This window comes from Mus pahari, chromosome 7 (genome assembly GCF_900095145.1).
Source record: "Mus pahari chromosome 7, PAHARI_EIJ_v1.1, whole genome shotgun sequence".
Classification (NCBI taxonomy): Eukaryota; Metazoa; Chordata; class Mammalia; order Rodentia; family Muridae; genus Mus; species Mus pahari.
The window spans coordinates 39,121,685-39,139,184 of record NC_034596.1 but is presented as its reverse complement, the minus strand read 5'-3'; the positions used below and the strand labels follow the sequence as shown (position 1 = coordinate 39,139,184).

Sequence of the window (17,500 nt, the reverse complement as noted above, 5' to 3'; positions counted from 1 at the left end):
CCAATTGGGGACAAAGACCTTCAGCATTTAAACATGCAGATTCAGAATTAAATCAAAGCATTAGAACCAATCACCAACAGAAAGAAGTGACCTACAGGGAAGAAAGGGAAACAAGAAAGGCTAATGCTACACATGAGTCATGAAAGAAGACAGTGGGAGCAAAAAGCATGGGGAAGGAGAGAATGGGGGCTTGTTTGGGAAGAATAAAAACAATGAACAATGTAAATATGAAAATGCCACAGTAAACTCCATTTCTTTGTACACTAAATTAAAAAAAAATGAAAAAGAACATCCTATCCAGTTGAAATAAGATATGGGTTCAGAGAAACTAAGAGAGTTGAAGTTAAAATATTAAGGAACAGGTAACAGTCATGCTTTCTCATCTCAACTAGAGCTACTATGAGGATTACTCTCTGTTTGCTTCCATCAGGGGATCTACCATTTTCCTGTAAAAGTTCAGTAGAGGCTAACCAAGATGGCTCTCTATGTTAGCTTCCACGTATACAAAGCATATCTGTAAATGATGAGAACACCAGTCATTGTTAGTGGGAGACTATCAACTCTTGCATCCCAGGGACTAAAGCATCCATACCAGGAATGCTTCACAGAAAACAAGATATACACTTGCTAACCTAGTTACAGGTGTTATTTAAACACTTCAATTCATTACTATGTAGAGGGAACGTTGCAGGTCATACTAACTACACTTGATATCTCATTCCTTTCAGTATTAGACAAGGAGCCTAAAATTGCACCACTGTGAATATTTTGAGGTATCATGGGTTTTTATAGAAGAGTGAAATATTAAAAGGGGTGTTTAGCATTAAAAATAAGACACTGAACTAGGACTTCTATGCAGTACAAGATAGCAGAAGCCAACATAAGGTCCAAGCAGGAACATCAGGAATGAGGCAAATGAGTTAAAGAAAGATCACTGTGGTGCCTAAACTACAGCACCACAAAAGTGAGATGTAGAATATTCAATAAACATTTTGTAGATTGAACCCCCTTAAGGCTAGCTACTAGGATGCAAAACTCAAGGACTTAAAGGTAAAGTCTCTAACTTAGATTTCTGATTAAGCATATTGTATTAAGAACTGATAATGACCAGAGGGCACAACTCCAGTATGAGTGAGAGATCTGGGGTGAGCGGGAAGAACCTACAGCATTTCAGCATAAAGGTTTGTCAAGCACACAGGCAGAAAATACAAGCACAGGAGCCTTGGGGGAATATCAAGAAGGTAAGAAGGTCAAGAATCATGGACAAAGGCAAAAGTGAAGGGCAAGAAGGGGATGAAGAAAGCAGACAGAGCCCTAAGAGAGCACAGGAAGAAAGGCCAGGCATAACAGGGACAAAGAAATATAAAAGAGAAAGTGTTCCCAACAGCAATTTCTGCTAAAAGAGCACTTCATTGTCATATTGTAGCCAACAGACTTATCAATGAGGAGGTCTGGGAATTGTGGAATTATTCCAAGAAGTGGCAAAGACTATTAAAGATAGAACAACTCGGATTTCACCAGACTGAGGGAATAAACAACACTAGGAACTGAAAAGAACTCACAGACCACTCTTGCCAGATATTTAGAAGCAAACAAATTCAGTTTTAAATCACAACAGATTATGCAGAACTCAAACCGCTACAGTCCTAGATAGGAGAAAAAGAAACTAAAGTCTTGCTCAAAAATCTCTAAATGTGTTCAATGCCTGGATATGATAGTGCCAGAACTTCAGCCACAAACCCAGATCAGTAACCCAAAGCCCATTTGAGGGGTAGAGCCCTTCACGGTCCTTGCTGGGCTCTATGGATCCACAGCAGATACAGGACTTAGCATTTCAAATTTTAAAAATGAAATAGTATGGGTGTTTTTTAAAAATAAACTATATGTATAACTGACTTTGAATATGTTGTATTAAATAAATTACCTAAAGTTAAGGGTTTTTGTTTTGTTTTGTTTTTACTTTATTCATGTAAATTATCTAGAAGAACTAGAGAATTCACAACTATATTGATGGCTGACTACATAACAGGAAATAATGGCCGGCCAGGCTGCCGGGGGGCAGAGGCACAAGTGCTGGAACAAGGCGGTTCTTTTTTAATATTTCCCACAACACTAATCCATTCAAGGAAATGTAATAATGTTGTTTTAGAGAGGACTGTGGAAGGACTTTGGAGCTTCGGGCCAGAAGATCCATTCAGTGTTAAGAGCTCTGTGGGATGTTGTGTAGGAGCTTGGAAGGTGATCAACAGCAATGTGGACTGAATAAACCCTTTCCTCCTTACCTGCCCCCCCCCCCAAAAAAAACAGTATTCAGAAGCATTCATCAGAGCCCAATCTATCACACCATAGAAAGGTCACCAAGCCAACTTGATGATTTTGCCATTTAATAAACCAGTGTCCTACCTGATCAACTAGCTCACTCAGGTCACGTAGATAGTTAGAAATAAACTGAAGACTTGAACCTAGGTTATGAGTTTTCCAACTGTAATTTTTACCTCCAGGAAAATCAGTAAAAAAATATGTTTCAATTTTAAAATACAGTATTAATTCAACTCACATACAGCTGGGTCTATGCCACATTTAATAAAATTACTTTCAAAAAGCCTAACCCTAAACACCTTAAAATTACCTCAATTAACATAGTTCTTTGGTTCACCAATCTGTAAATGCTGAGTGTTTTAATGTATAGGAACTTACAGTTTGTTTTTATTTTCACTGTGGGTATGTTCAACCCATACCAATTCTACACTAACTTTAAAGATAATAATAATTATCCATAAAAGCATGTACCTTTTAAAAGGGGAGTCATGGTATCTTCCTACCTCTTGGCTATCTTCCATAGTACTGTAAGGTGCTATTGAGAATACTGGAAGACTGTCTTACCCAATGGTGAACATTGTAAACTATATAAAGTTGGGGGAGGGTACCCACCAGTACGATAGTGGATTACAAATTGCTTTCTCATTGGATTTAAGGCCTGCTCCCCAATAAAAAAAAACAACACATTACTGATACTGTAAGTATGGCCTAGAACCCATGGTGGAAAAACCTCATAGGCCCTAGGGGTCAACCAACTACTATCATTCTGCTAACTGCCCACAGTATCAAACGTCCCTCATAACTCATGTCTCTATGCGCCTAGATTACTGCAATTCTCAGACCTCTTTACAAAGTTTCTTTGTACAGCACATGATACAATACAGGAGCTCACAACTGATCAAAGTACATAGAGTATCTCTGGGGCATGGGGCCCTAGTAGGTCAAACACACACCAGTGGACGGCTCTACAGTAGCAGATCTCAACCTTTGGGTTGCCACCCCTTTGAGGTCAAAGGTCTATTTCACAGGAATTACCTAAGATCATTGGAAAACATAAATATTTACATTATAATTCATAACAGTAGCAAAATTACAGTTATAAAGTGGCAACCAAAATAACTTTGTGGTTGGGGGTCACCACAACACAAGGAACAGTATTAAAGAGCTACAGCATTAGGAAGGCTGAGAACCACTGCAATACATATATCTGTGGTCAGAACTAATTGGAATTTGTGACTTATTTTAAAAACTCAGGAATCAGGATGGGATGGAGAGGTTAACAGTGGATCAGAAAGAAACCAGTAAAGGAGTGGGGCTGAAGATGATGAAAAATAAAAATATTAAGTTATAAGACCCACCTGGAGGTGACATGCATTTGACTTTTGAATTCGCAGCATGAAATAACAAAGAGCATTACGAAGAGAGTAGTACTGATAACTATGACCAAAGTGCATAACACACGTGTACCCAAGGGTCTATGGAAAGTACATAAGACACATGTACCAAGTGTCTAAGGAAACCTACTATTTAGTATGATTTTAGAAACCTAGAAGAATGGCCCAATGGAATCCATGTATTCATCTCCTTGTATGTAAGTTCAAATGAGGCCCATTTTGGATTAGTCTATATATTAAACCATTGCATAAGAAAAATGTGAATAACTTTTCTGGAAAAAATTCAAATAATTCACTTGTCTTCTGTTACCATCTGCCATTTGGCTGTAACAACTAAGATGTAATGATGCTCATTAGTATAATATTCATAAAAAGATAAAACTACAAGGTGAAAGTAAAACTATAATATATAATAGACTGCATTTCAAATTATGGCAAGATTTCATGTCCTACCTTATTCAACAAAGCTTTGAAAGTCTCACTGAAACATTATAATGTACATCAACCACAAAATTAGGATCACCCAGTATGACCAACAGAAATCTCTATTTACCTACCAAGTCTTCAATACTATAACTTACTAAAAATCTAATTATTCTTTTGTTTTAAAACACAACTAGATAGATAGATAGATAGATAGATAGATAGATAGATAGATAGATAGATAGATAGATAGATAGATAGATAGATAGACAGACAGGCAGGCAGACAGATAGATAACCTGTTGTTACGTCCCCGATACAGAGCCAGGTATGCATTATAGCTGAGTTTCAATGTATCTATAAGAGAGCTGGCTTGGAGCTTGGAAGTTTTATATACTTGTAACTTGCCCTTCACAGCTTAGGAGAGAACAGATGATAAGCACTGTGCCAGTGTCCTTCCTCTCACTGAGAATAATGTAGCATGAAGTTAAGACAACTGCTGTTCCCGCTATGCTAGCTGATGAGAGTCACGGTGGTATTCACATCAACCTGCCTCATGCTAAGAATAATTGACAGTTAATGGTGATTAAATGCACACACATGAGTCTTAGATTCAATACCAATGTTCTAGAAACTATGAACCAAAGTAGTATTTGCTGGGCCTTTAACATGGTGTAAAGCCTGTAATTTGGTAGAAAGGGTTATGATTAGCTCAGCATCACAAAGAGATAAAGTTGCTAAATCCAATCACAGTATTTCATTTTCACTACCAGTGAAATTCTGACTCTCTGTATTCCTCTGGCACAAGCTAGTGTGAGGTTTAGATAATGTTATGCTTACACAACATATACCTTAGATCCCTGTCTGAGACCTACAAAACTGTGCATCACTTTGTCCACATGACTATTCACTCTTGATACAAATTTTGACACGTGTCAACTTCTATACTGTCTTGTTTCTTCACTGGTGAAGTATGGGCCTTTCTTTAAAATCCACTTTCAATTCAACCTGCTCTTGGTTTAGCTTCACTATTTCCACTGACTCACTTATTTCAGTATTACATTAGGACGGACAGTTTTTCTGACCGTCCTAAGCTCATGTGTCAGGTTCTCCTCTGCTTTGCCCACATAACACACATGATTAGAGACAATACCTGGCAGGCACTCTATTGTGACACCTGACATTAGGCACTTGATGCTGATAAACAGATGGGAAGCTGGAATGTAGTCGGAGGTAGCCACCTTGACTAGCATTGGGGTGGGGGGGGACCATTTGTAGTGATTGCACATCCATAGCCTGTATCATAGAACCGTTACCTTCAGAGCTGACTTCAAGTTAGCCATGGTCCAGCTGACTGTGGAACTAGGAAACGGTACTCTGCACAGTCGTGGGGGCCAGCACTAGATGCATGCCTGACACAATTGTCAGCCTAGTGAACTTCAAACCTCCCTAGTCACACACTCACTGGCCACATTCTTGACAAGTTTCAAAAACTGTCCATTTTAAACTGTATCTTATTCAGCACTCTGTACCCAACAGAATAGGAAGTTCCATGAAGGGACAGACTTAGTCCATGATCTTTACTGTTGTATTGACAAGTGACCAACACTGCACAAAACAGGCACATCGAAAATATTTACTTGAAGAACTGTCAATATTTTTAAATGTAATAAACCATTATAATATATTATGTATAGTATAATATATAAGTGGGGATGGAGCATAAAGTAAGTTTAACTTGTATCTATGATAACTGAAAATAATCAATATAGAAAAAAAGATTTTCAAGTTAAAGGATGCTATGGAAGTTAGCCGCTACAATCTCTTTATTTCACTGACAATGATATTGAGGCTGGGGGTGTAGTGCAACCCTACAGTGCTTTGGCAGTGTGAGCAAGGCACTGGGTTCAAGTCCCAGTACCCTAAAAAAAAAAAAACTGATCTGCAGATGTTAACTGACAAATTGATTAGCACATAATGCCTTAGTGACCAAGGGAGCCTAGAACTGGGTCTCTTGGTACGTGGTCCAGTGTTTCTGCCTACAGTGGTAACTACCCCTTGAGTTATTAGCTATTTGACTCAGTCTTTAGCAAAGCTGCTAATATTATGAAAAAAGCTTTCGTCCTGCCTTAGAGTGTTAATGTACAACATTGGATTACGTTTGATATAATGTCTAACAAAAGACAAGTAAAGCTAATTATAAGAATATCAATGACAAAAGAAAGGTTATAATTAGAGGAAATATTTCTTTATATTTCAGATGACCTTTTCCTTAACATAGCATTATAAGCTAAGCCTGAATTCTAATTAATGCCATCTTTAATTCTGGAGTCATCTCTGAATTTAATTATTGTAGTACTTTTCTTTCTAACTCATCAATAGGTCAGTGGTCATATAAAATAATATCTGATGTTGATTCTGGAAATAATTTCCAAAACCTCTCCATAATTCAAAGTTCATAGGAACATAAGGTTCAAATTGAAAAAAAAAAAAAAGCCAAAAAATCTATTTGCATAATTTTAGTATTAGAATCACCATGTATGTGTGGATTATTTAAATAACTATAAGGACAAAGTAAATCTTTCTTTTGACCATTCTAACTGCTTTTAATTAGCCTCAACTGAGATATACTTTGAAGAGCTCTGGTCTTCTGTGCTGAATCTCTCTTAAGGACCCACTGAGCTGACAGTCCTCAGCAGCGAGACTATACCCAACCAGGAGAGGAAAATAAACTCAAATTCTAGAACTGGTCAGTGACTCAGGGAAATCCGATGCACAAGAAATCTTTTTCTCTATTTCAATATTTGTTGTCAGTTAAAAGTATAATATGATCAATTATGTTGGAGAAACACAAACAAGAGACATAATCTTCTCCATTTTAGAGCAAAAGTGAATATTCAGAGAGAATTATGGGAAGGTAAGTCCATTAGCCAATTTTCTGCTAACACCTAAGGCAAGGTTTCCGATTTTCTTTCCCAGTATGACCTTATTTCCCAATTATCCATATTGCTTTTCTTTTCCCTTTTTCTTTTCTTGTTTGTTAAACTAAAGTTCACCCAAGCAGTTTAACCTTCCATTTAAAAGCATTAAGTACACCCTCCCCCTTTGCTGATAATAGGCCTTTCTTTATTAACTGATTTCTCTCCTTGATTTATCCCAAATCTTTTTGCCAAATTTGGATCCATTCTGTGAATAACAATGCTTACCTTCCTTAACTCAGTTAGCACGTTGCCACTGTGACCAAGGCTTCCCTATTATTTCCTCATGTTCTGATTGCTCTTTAAAGATCCTCTCAAAGAAGAATGACTGTTTAATAAACCTGGAATGTGTTAATGACTCTTGTTTAGCTATGTGGGGAAATGTACGTGAGATAGACTAGTCACACTGAATTGTTTCCTACTGAATGGCTGTGACTTTTCAGCATGCCAAGTACACACATCTTTGCCATGTAACTTCTGACCTCTAAAAGCACAGAAGGCAGAATTATAATTAGCACATCCATAGCCAAAGCAAACTGAGCCAGCAACTCCATCAGCAATTTTAACATCCATATGTGTTTTAATAAAGTGAAACCTACAGCTGTGCCTTCCGTAAATATTAATGCAGCCTCTAAATTTGAGTAAATCTGTCACTACATTATGCAAAAGAGAACAGTCCGTAATATGGTCACTGAAGCTTCTCATTAATGAAAATAAACATTTCTTAAAGGTATATTCCTTCCCATTTGGAAAGAGATATTTTTTCCTGAGCTCCAAAGCTCCAATAAACTTTGGTGTCTCTTGCTCTGAACCCTCCCACTCTCTTATCAGCCACAGGCACATTTTCTAGCAATCATCACTTGCACTCAGCAAACATACAGTGCCTTTTCCTAAAAGAAATGGGAGGGTACCTCCTGGCCTTGGATCACATAAATCTATGTATAAGGTGAGTGTCAAGATTTCCTCCACATTTGCAAGGTGTAAACTATGAAACAGAGTATGTACTGAGGTGCCACTCTTGTAAGAACAAGTGGACAGTATGTTTGCTGGGGGAAATGCATCTCAAGGTGACCAGAAAAATAGTAACTACAAGACAGAAAAAAATTGTAAACTTTCTAATGGTATGATCCCTAAGAGGCCAACCACACACTCATAGATCACCCCACATGCACGAGTGTATAGGCAGCACAAACAGGGAAAACTTCCTTCCCCTGCATCCTTATGTCATCTTGACGCTCGGAGGTTCACATTCTCTGCATTCTTTTTTTTTTGGTTCGAATGCCCTGCATCCTGACATTTTGATGCTCCAAGGTTCACATCTTGAAAGTCATCACATTTTGACTTGTTCTGTAGATAAAGTCCTTCGGAACAACTCGGCCTGCACTGAGGGCCTCTGTCTTTTACTTGGAAGCTTATTTCTAATATAATCAAAATCTGTTTGAAAGACTTTTTTTTTTATTCTAATACTTTCAAGAAGCCATAAAGTTCTTTACTGTCTTCTGTGTGAGGCACAACATCTGCTATTTTGCTTGTTTGTCTGCTTGTTTCAGTGATACGTGACATTGTATCTTTTGAGCTATTTTGATATTCAATACAGCATAAACCCTAACATATATCCTGAAACATTGAAACATATACCCTAACATACACACACACACACACACACACACACACACACACACACACACAAACAAACATGCACATCAGTGAATTGGGTCTTTCACTAGTTTTTTAAAACTGTATTGCTATTTCTACACTCCCCCTTCTCTGGGACCCTAACACAATGGAGGGCAACTTTCAGACTAGTCCCAAAACTAAAGCATCCACTGTGCATCCCTTTATCCCACACATATGATCTATGCACTTTCTATTGTACATCCCACAATTATTCCTATCACACCATTATTCTAACAGGGCTTACAATAGTTTCCATTTGTAGAACCCTTGAATTACAATTTTCTGATAAAATTGTCAATTCTTTCATCATTTTGAAATGTATTGGTTAATGTATTGATTGTAATTACATAATAGTATATATCTAACCACTATACTACATGAACTGCTACACAATCGTCTCCTATCGTTTACTGTTTGGTTTAGTTTTTTTCTCCCCCTGGGTCCTGTTTTGATATACAGTATATTAAAAGCCAGGTATTGAGCTAAAAAAAAAATACAAAACTGTATCTCACATCTGCTTTTTCTAGCAATGACAATTAAAATGAAGGCATATGACCTTAAAACTGGGATGGAACTCAGCAAAGATTGCATTTTAATTTTTATAACTTAAAGTTTCTGTTTAGTTTTTTCTAACTGCTAAGATAGTCATTCATGAATTCCAATAAAATACTTGAATTATTTTGTCTATCCCCAACTTCATTTCTAAATTCTAATTTGTGATTTTCCAGCCCAATAAAAATGTCAAAAATTATTCCCAGAATCTAACTATTTTAGCTCTCACTCATGGCTTCCTAGCTTGACAGCCTGTGCTACTTACTTGATTGATAGCCTGTGCTACTTACTTGATAGCCTGTGCTACTCACCAACTAATAAGACCAAAGGGAAACAATAGCAAACACCTGAATGGGTTCCATTCACTCTCAGATCTATATCAGTTGTGTTGTATATTCAAATACCTTTAGACAATCCTACAATGACACATCTCATTTTTCTAAAAATGGACTTAGTTTGAAATATGCTAGTATAATAAAGTCAGAAGTAGAAATCATTTCTTTGCTGATCTTAGTAGCCTTCCTTTATATAACCTTTATATCCTACTATTGACTTCAAAAGCACATAGGATACGTTTGTATGTCTATGGTTTCAACAATGTTTTCTGCGTGTTACTTAAGCTGCTCATTATTTGAAAACCATAATAATTTCTGTTCCCATTATTACTAATTCAAGTTACTTCCCCAGATGCAGGAAAGATGGCTAAGAGGTTACAAGCACTTGCTGCTCTTGTAAAGGAGGAGAATTCAGTCCCCACAACCAATACCAAACAGCTCACACCCTCCAGTAATTCCAGTTCCAAAAAAAATCAGCATTCTCTTTTGGCCTCAAAATACATGTGCGTGCATGTATATGAACACACACACACACACAATATGCTATTCCCCAAAATCCCTTCCATGTAACATACAGTGTGCACTTGGAGCCCCTCTTTAATGCTGTCTTGCACATTTTCTTTGTTTTCCTTTTTCAGTCAAGTAACACTGTCCTTGAAAATTGCACTACTCTGCCATGCAACAGAAACAGTGATATCGCAAGTACGCAGTATCTCATTGGAGTCTGCCTGCCGGGTGCAAGTTTCTTTTGTGACAACTTTTATTTATCTCTCAGAAGATGCAGTGTTTATGGAACGGGATGAACAGTGGCTACAGATAGCTCCTATAGTTACATTACCATAAAAATCTCAATAAGTCAAAATTGAAATATATGATCATTGGAACATTTTGAAGTTATAATTTGTCTCTGAGCTAAGAAAATGTTTTATTGCATAATTAATTAAGTGTATAAGCATTGTGTAGGCAGTTTATCCTACTCAAGGAAACAAATTGCTATTAAGGCTTGCTTTACAGACAGTGATTTTGTATGCACATGAACAGTTTATTTTAAATCAGTTAAATCTATACCAAATACGGCAACAACACTACAAGTCACTTTGTTTTTCTAAAAAAAAAAAAAAAAATTATCATTTGCAAATATACTTAGTAATGAACATAAATTACTATGGGTAATGTAAAGTGCCAAGAACTGATTTTTTTTTTTTAAAGTCAAGTGAGATGCATGGGATTCAACTTCACAGCAATTTACTGTCAATTAACAATTAAAAAAGAAAGAAAGGAAGAAACTTGGGCCCTTTGCCTTACTAATAGTATTGCTCTGTGAGCTGTAGTCTTTCTGTGCAGACAAAATTACCTACAAAATCAGAAAAAAAAATTGGTTTATGCAAAAATTAATTCAGAATGATCACCTATAGGTTGGGCAGATAAATCTATGCAATTATATTTTCCCAGTTCAACTGGCAACTGGCTTTTAATACAATTATAGGTCATTACTCAGTGCAATTACTGTTCTGGGCATTTGTTTAAAAGCATGACTTTCCTTTTTTAGCAAACTTCAATTAATTTTCCTTGGTAGGTCACGGGACCGTTAAAGATTTACAAGAACTTAAGACACAAGAACATGAAAACCTTCTATCTCTTCCTCCCCCCCCCCCAAAGGCTCTCTTCTATTTCATCTGCTCCTCCAGTTCAAATCTCTGTAAATCTGCTCATATTTTACTGCAGAAGATGTTGTCACCACCTTGGCCATCTGTCAGAAAGTGACAGAGTTTAACACGTCACAAGCCAGCTGTGGAAGTTATTTCCACACATTATGCTCATAAAAAAACGCCCTAGGGCTATTAATAAAAAGGCTACATTTTAGGATTCTTCACATAGTAATTTTGCTTTAGCAATGGAAATAAGGAGAGATGTTCACATACCAGAGTCTGGGTGGCTTCTTTGTTGAGATTTGTGAAGTTGCTCGGCTACACCACGGCGACACATGCACTGCGACACATGCACAGAGGCATCACGATGCTTACATATGGGGCTGCTGTGGATGACTTTTGTGTAACACACTTCTAACCATCGGCCTGTTGTTTACTTACTCTGTCCTTAAGCAAATGATTTACACTCTGTAGACCTCAGTGCCCTCATCTACAAACTGGATATAATACTGTTACCCTTTTGTGTTATTCTTAAAATAAGGATTGTTATAATTTGAAAGCAAAACATCTCCTCTTGGCCTTGATTTGGAACACCTGGTCCTTGGCTGGTGCAGCTGTTTGGAGAAACTTCAGAAAGTGGCACTGAGAGGGAAGTGTTTTACTGGGGGAGAGATGGTGAGGTGTATAGACAAGCCTTACTTCTAATCTGTTTTCTGCTTCCAGATCCACACACATCAGCTATGAGCAAGCTCATACTGCCTCACCCCCAAGTTCTAGTTGCCACGTTTTCCCTGCCATGATGGCTCCTCGGAAATCTTGAGCCAAATTACATCCTTCCTCCCTTAAGCTGTTTCTCCAGGTATCTCATCAGAGCAATGAGAAACAAAACAAAGACAATTTAGTACAATGGATACAGAATGCTTATTTCAGTGACTGAAAATACCAAGAGGCCAACACTAAAAGTGTACAGCTCAATTTGGGGCCTATTCTCCCCAGTGTCTGGGATTTACCTATTGTAGAGCCAGCCTTTGCTACACAGCATTGCCCCGCTGGTTTCCACCTCAGAACAATGGCAAATGAAGTCACCTGAGACATGTTCCAGGGTAATGGTAGCCTGTAATGGCAAATGTTTAAACCTGGCTTTGTCCAAATAGAAATAGAATAAGTATCATAGGCAATTTTAAATTTTCTACATTAAAAAGAAAAAATCAACAAGTAGGATGAACTGGAATAATGTATTGATTTGTCTAGAAGTTTCCAACTATTATTATTTACACATATGGCAGTAGACCCACTCAATACTCCATGCTACATGGACTGAGGAATCAAACAGTACAGTTCAGCATCATGTGAACCAAAAGTCAAAATCTCACTTTACAGTTCCTTTGACGCTTGTTCAGAATTCCATGATGCTAAAGTCAAATACCTATAGATAGTGGTAGGAGAAGGAAATGAATGTCAGAACACTTCACACAATGTGTGGAGTAATGAGGAGGCAGGTGCTAGCACGCGGAGAAGCCCCTCACACCGACCTTCTACTCCAGGGCTTAAACCCAGCCCTTCTTCCTTCCTGTCCGGCCAGGCTATACCCTTCAGCCTTTCCCCTGGACTGCTCTGCTCCACACCTTGTCCCTAGCAGGTGTGGGTTTAGTTCATTTCTAGAAGTCACGGATTCTTTCAGTCACTATCCAAGCTTGTGGGATAGATAGATATGTAGATAGATAGATAGATAGATAGATAGATAGATAGATAGATAGATAGATAGATAGATAGATAGATAGATAGATTCCCCGAGCCTCTAATCAGCTCCTCTCACCTGAACTTCCTCCCTCCAGCCATGCAGCCCTCTCTGCCTGAGTCTCCATTTCATTTAGCTGGCACCACTGCTGTCTTCCTCAGCAGCTCCCATCCCCAATTCAAAGCAGAATGGCCTTAAAATTGTAATGGTTGAACATCATTCTGAAAAATAACTAGTCAGTAACCTACAAAGATGTTAATTTCATAAAAGACAAAAATGACTAAGGAATATTCGCAAGCAAGAAAAGACCAGAGAAAAATGAAAAATAAAGTGAATTATAAGATGCTTTGACCCAAGAAATCTAAAAAAGATGATTAGTTAAAAGGCTGGCAAATGACTAAGACAGATAGTTAAAAATATTATATCAATGTTGTTCCCCTAGTTTTAATAACTGTACTATTACTTTGGTTTTGTTTGTTTGTTTGTTTGTGAGACAGGGTTTCTCTGTGTAGCCCTGGCTGTCCTGGAACTCACTCTGTAGACCAGGCTGGCCTCGAACTCAGAAATCCGCCTGCCTCTGCCTCCTGAGTGCTGAGATTAAAGGCGTTCGCCACCACGCCCAGCGTACTATTACTATTGTGTAAGATTTTATATGCAATGGAGGAGAGAGAATTCTCTATACTATTTTACAAGCCTTCTTTAGGTCTAGTGTTATTTCAGAATAAAACATTTAAAAATAAATGTGATTATTCAAGATTTATTATAAAGTATCTCTATCCCATTGGACTGGCTAGGTGACATATTCTTTCTGAGAAACTGTGATTCCTATGTTAAGCCTATTGCAGTAAGGCCATCACACAGGTTAATAAAAAGTCAATTCCAAGGTATAGAAAATCCACCTTAAGCACTACTATTAGACTGCAAATCCATTAAGAGAGTACAGTGCAACCTACATACATTCAGTAACACTAAGAACTTAATGACAGCAAATGATACTGTGCCTAGCCTTTCATGTGACTCGGTAAATATTCCTTATTAATTAACATAACTTAATCATATGCTTAAACAATAACTCCACTAGGATAACTAATCAAAAAGAAAAAAACAGGAAAAGATTTAAAAGAAGACATAAAGAGGCACCCTCCAGGGCATGCCTGCTCCCTTCTTACACCGGCCTCCCAGGAAATAGCATTAGTCAACACCCTCTCAACCAAGCCTCACACAGGAGAAGTCGGTCTGTTCTACTATGTGATGTGAATTTGCTCTTGGACACAGTAAATGAAGAGAATATTTCATTCGGATGCAGAAGGTACATTTATTCACATGTGATTTTTGTCCCCAATCATTAATCTTTCCTCATTATTAACAGCAGCAGAAGGCCAAGTACAAGCAAGCTCAGGAGGAGTCAAGGTCATAGAGTTGACCCTTCTCAATGAAGGGGTTAACCTTGCTCTTTCTTCACACACACACGCACACACACACACACGCACGCGCGCACGCACACGCACATGCACACACTATTACTATTGGTGCATTTTATACAGAACTTACACTCTTTCTACTTTCAACTTCTAATGGTTAACAGCTTCTGCACCGTGTCCTTAAGGACTTCAGTCCTTTCCTTTATCATCTAACAACAGCCTACAACCTACCTTCATCCTTTTGGTTTTAAATATAAACCCACATTCACAGTATTGTATTTATTAGATATTTTGTATCTTTTAAATTATAGATAAATAGATAATAGATAGATAGATAGGCAGGCAGACAAACTATATATATATATATATATATTGTAGATATCCAACATTAACCTCTGGCCTCCACATACATGGGCATACACATACACATAGTCACATGCACATACAAATGAACATGTATACACAAATCAATGCAGACAAAACGAATCTCCAGAAATATAAATGTAATATACTTACAATGCTATCTTACACACATTTTGAATATATGAAAGCTTGTGTCAGAGTTTTTTTAAATAAAACATACTATCTTGCCTCTAGAGATTATTTGTGTGTTGATGAGACTTGTTAACAATAATTTGTAAGCAAAATGACAAATTATATTTTATATTCTTTTTAGAATGAACAAGAGAATATTCATTTCCATATTCATTGTATGTGTTTCAAAAAGAGAGTATGTTCTGATGTAGCAATGAAAAACATCACCTTGTTAGAAAACAACATGGTGGTGCTTTTGGTAAGGAAGCAATGTTTCATGACATGGATTCAATATGTCAGTTGAAGTTTATCACACCGACATCAGTCTTTTTAATGGAAGTAGTCTATAAATTGTATGAAAATATAAGGACAAATGTCTAGAAAGCACTAGACTCATAAAACGAGACAGAAAAATACCATAATACAAAACAGCTTTTACAGTACAACCTCAAGCTAAAGAATTGACTGCCAAATTCAGATTCCTTCTCAGACACAGCCAACAGTATCACATACTAATTATTTGTGGTTCAATAATACAATGGGAACACTAAGCATTCTTCTACATAAAGGAGGCCTGCTTAGTGACAAAGCATACTAAATAAAGTGTATGTCATCTCTACATGGTGAAGATATAGTACATAACTTACTCATTCAAAATTCACCTCACTAGCAGTTTCAATAATTAACAATCCCAATTTGAACATAAATGTTCATTTAAATTAACTCATATAATAAATATCAATCACTATAACATTTACCTAAAAGAGCTGCGTTTTCCTTTAGAAATAAATCATTTTATGTCAGGATGTGTTTATGGACTCAAAATCCTGAATTTCAAGAAGCCATCTCACAGTTAGTTTAATTTGAATTCCCTCTTCAAATTCGCCTGCTATCTAGTCAGCATGTTTTCCTAGGGGGAGAAAACTGCGGAGGTGTCCACTTGTAAGGTGACTTCTTTCACTTGGGTGGCTATCCTCTTCATCAACAACTAAGTGAGGACGTAAACTTGTCAAACCGAAGGCATAAGAACAGTATGCACATGGTAAGTTTATCCCACGTGGAAGGGCTTATCAGGAGTAGCAGAAACAGTGCACTGAACTGAACGACACTCCAAAGACTAGATCAACGCTAAAGAAAATTCTCAAAACCGAAGAAGCATTTAATTCCCATCCCTGGCTGTCTGCCATCAGAACTCCACTCAAATGTATTTATTTCATTAGCTATTAACAAGGTGTAGGTAACAGGTTTTCAAATGAACCCTGGTAAGAGCAGTCTCAAAGGAGACAGACACACTTACACACCATCTATGTCCAGAGGCAAGCTGGTAAGGATGAGCAAGTTGATACTGGATTTTTCTATGTATTAAAATTACCATCCAACAAGAAAAATCTCATTCCCCCCTCATGAATAAAGAATAACTGGGAATTGGAAAGATTCTCAGTAGTCGGTTTTATTGTCACAAAAATAAGCAACAATAACTCTATCGTATCAGTTGCTGCCCCGTGCACTGATTTCTGTAACGAGGTATCAGACTAGAACAGTTTTACAAACAGCTGCAGCCAAGAGAAATTAGGCAAGTTCTGCCACAGTCTTTTCTGTATAGATTTATTTTTAAAAACAAACAAAAATCTCTAAGCTAAACCGCTACTCAAGCATGTGCAGGACTGTCGCCTGTGTCTCTGCATCAGCTGTGCACACCTTGACATTCATTTCCCACAACCAACACTTGGGATGCAACTTCTGTCCACACCCAGCACCATATTTTACAGAGAAACAGCGCCATCTTTTGATGCCAAACAAAAGCCCATAATACTAGCTTTTCAACCTTTTTTTCAGGTAAATTCACAACATACACAACTGTCATTGAATTTTATATCATAACTATCATCTCCTACGGATGTTTTCATTCCAAAATTCATAAACAGCACAGAAGGTTGCTTACCAAGGCGCAAATATTACAAAATCATATCAAAAGCATCTACTTTGGATCAATAATATAATAATTTCTAATCACTATCTTTTAAACAAAACTTACCATGTCATTCAACTGATATACATTAAGTAAAAAATCTGTTCTGGCATTGCTGTTAGAAGTCAGGTGCTTCCTCAAGTCTGCACACTGACTCAGCCCCAGCGGGCATGTCATTACCAGCCACCACCAAATGTGACCAGCATACTCTTCCAAAGGTCTCTGCCATAAGACGGCTCTCTGTCTCTCTGTCTCTGTCTCTGTCTCTGTCTCTGTCTCCGTCTCTCTCTCTTTGTCTGTGTGTGTGTGTGTGTGTGTGTGTGTGTGTGTCTGTCTCTCTCTCTTTGTCTCTCTCTCTCTCTCTGTGTGTGTCTGTTTCTGTCTCTCTGTCTCTCTCTGTCTCTGTCTCTGTCTCTCTGTCTCTGTCTCTGTCTCTCTCTCTTTGTCTCTGTGTGTGTGTGTGTGTCTGTCTGTCTCTGTCTCTCTCTCTTTGTCTGTGTGTGTGTGTGTGT

General features: G+C 37.6%; 1 protein-coding gene across 4 annotated transcripts in view; it reads right to left on the bottom strand.

Annotated features, from left to right (window-relative positions):
- Nucleotides 1-17,500, bottom strand: part of Immp2l (inner mitochondrial membrane peptidase subunit 2) — an 887,790-nt gene that overhangs the window by 782,932 nt on the left and 87,358 nt on the right. The window lies entirely within an intron of this gene.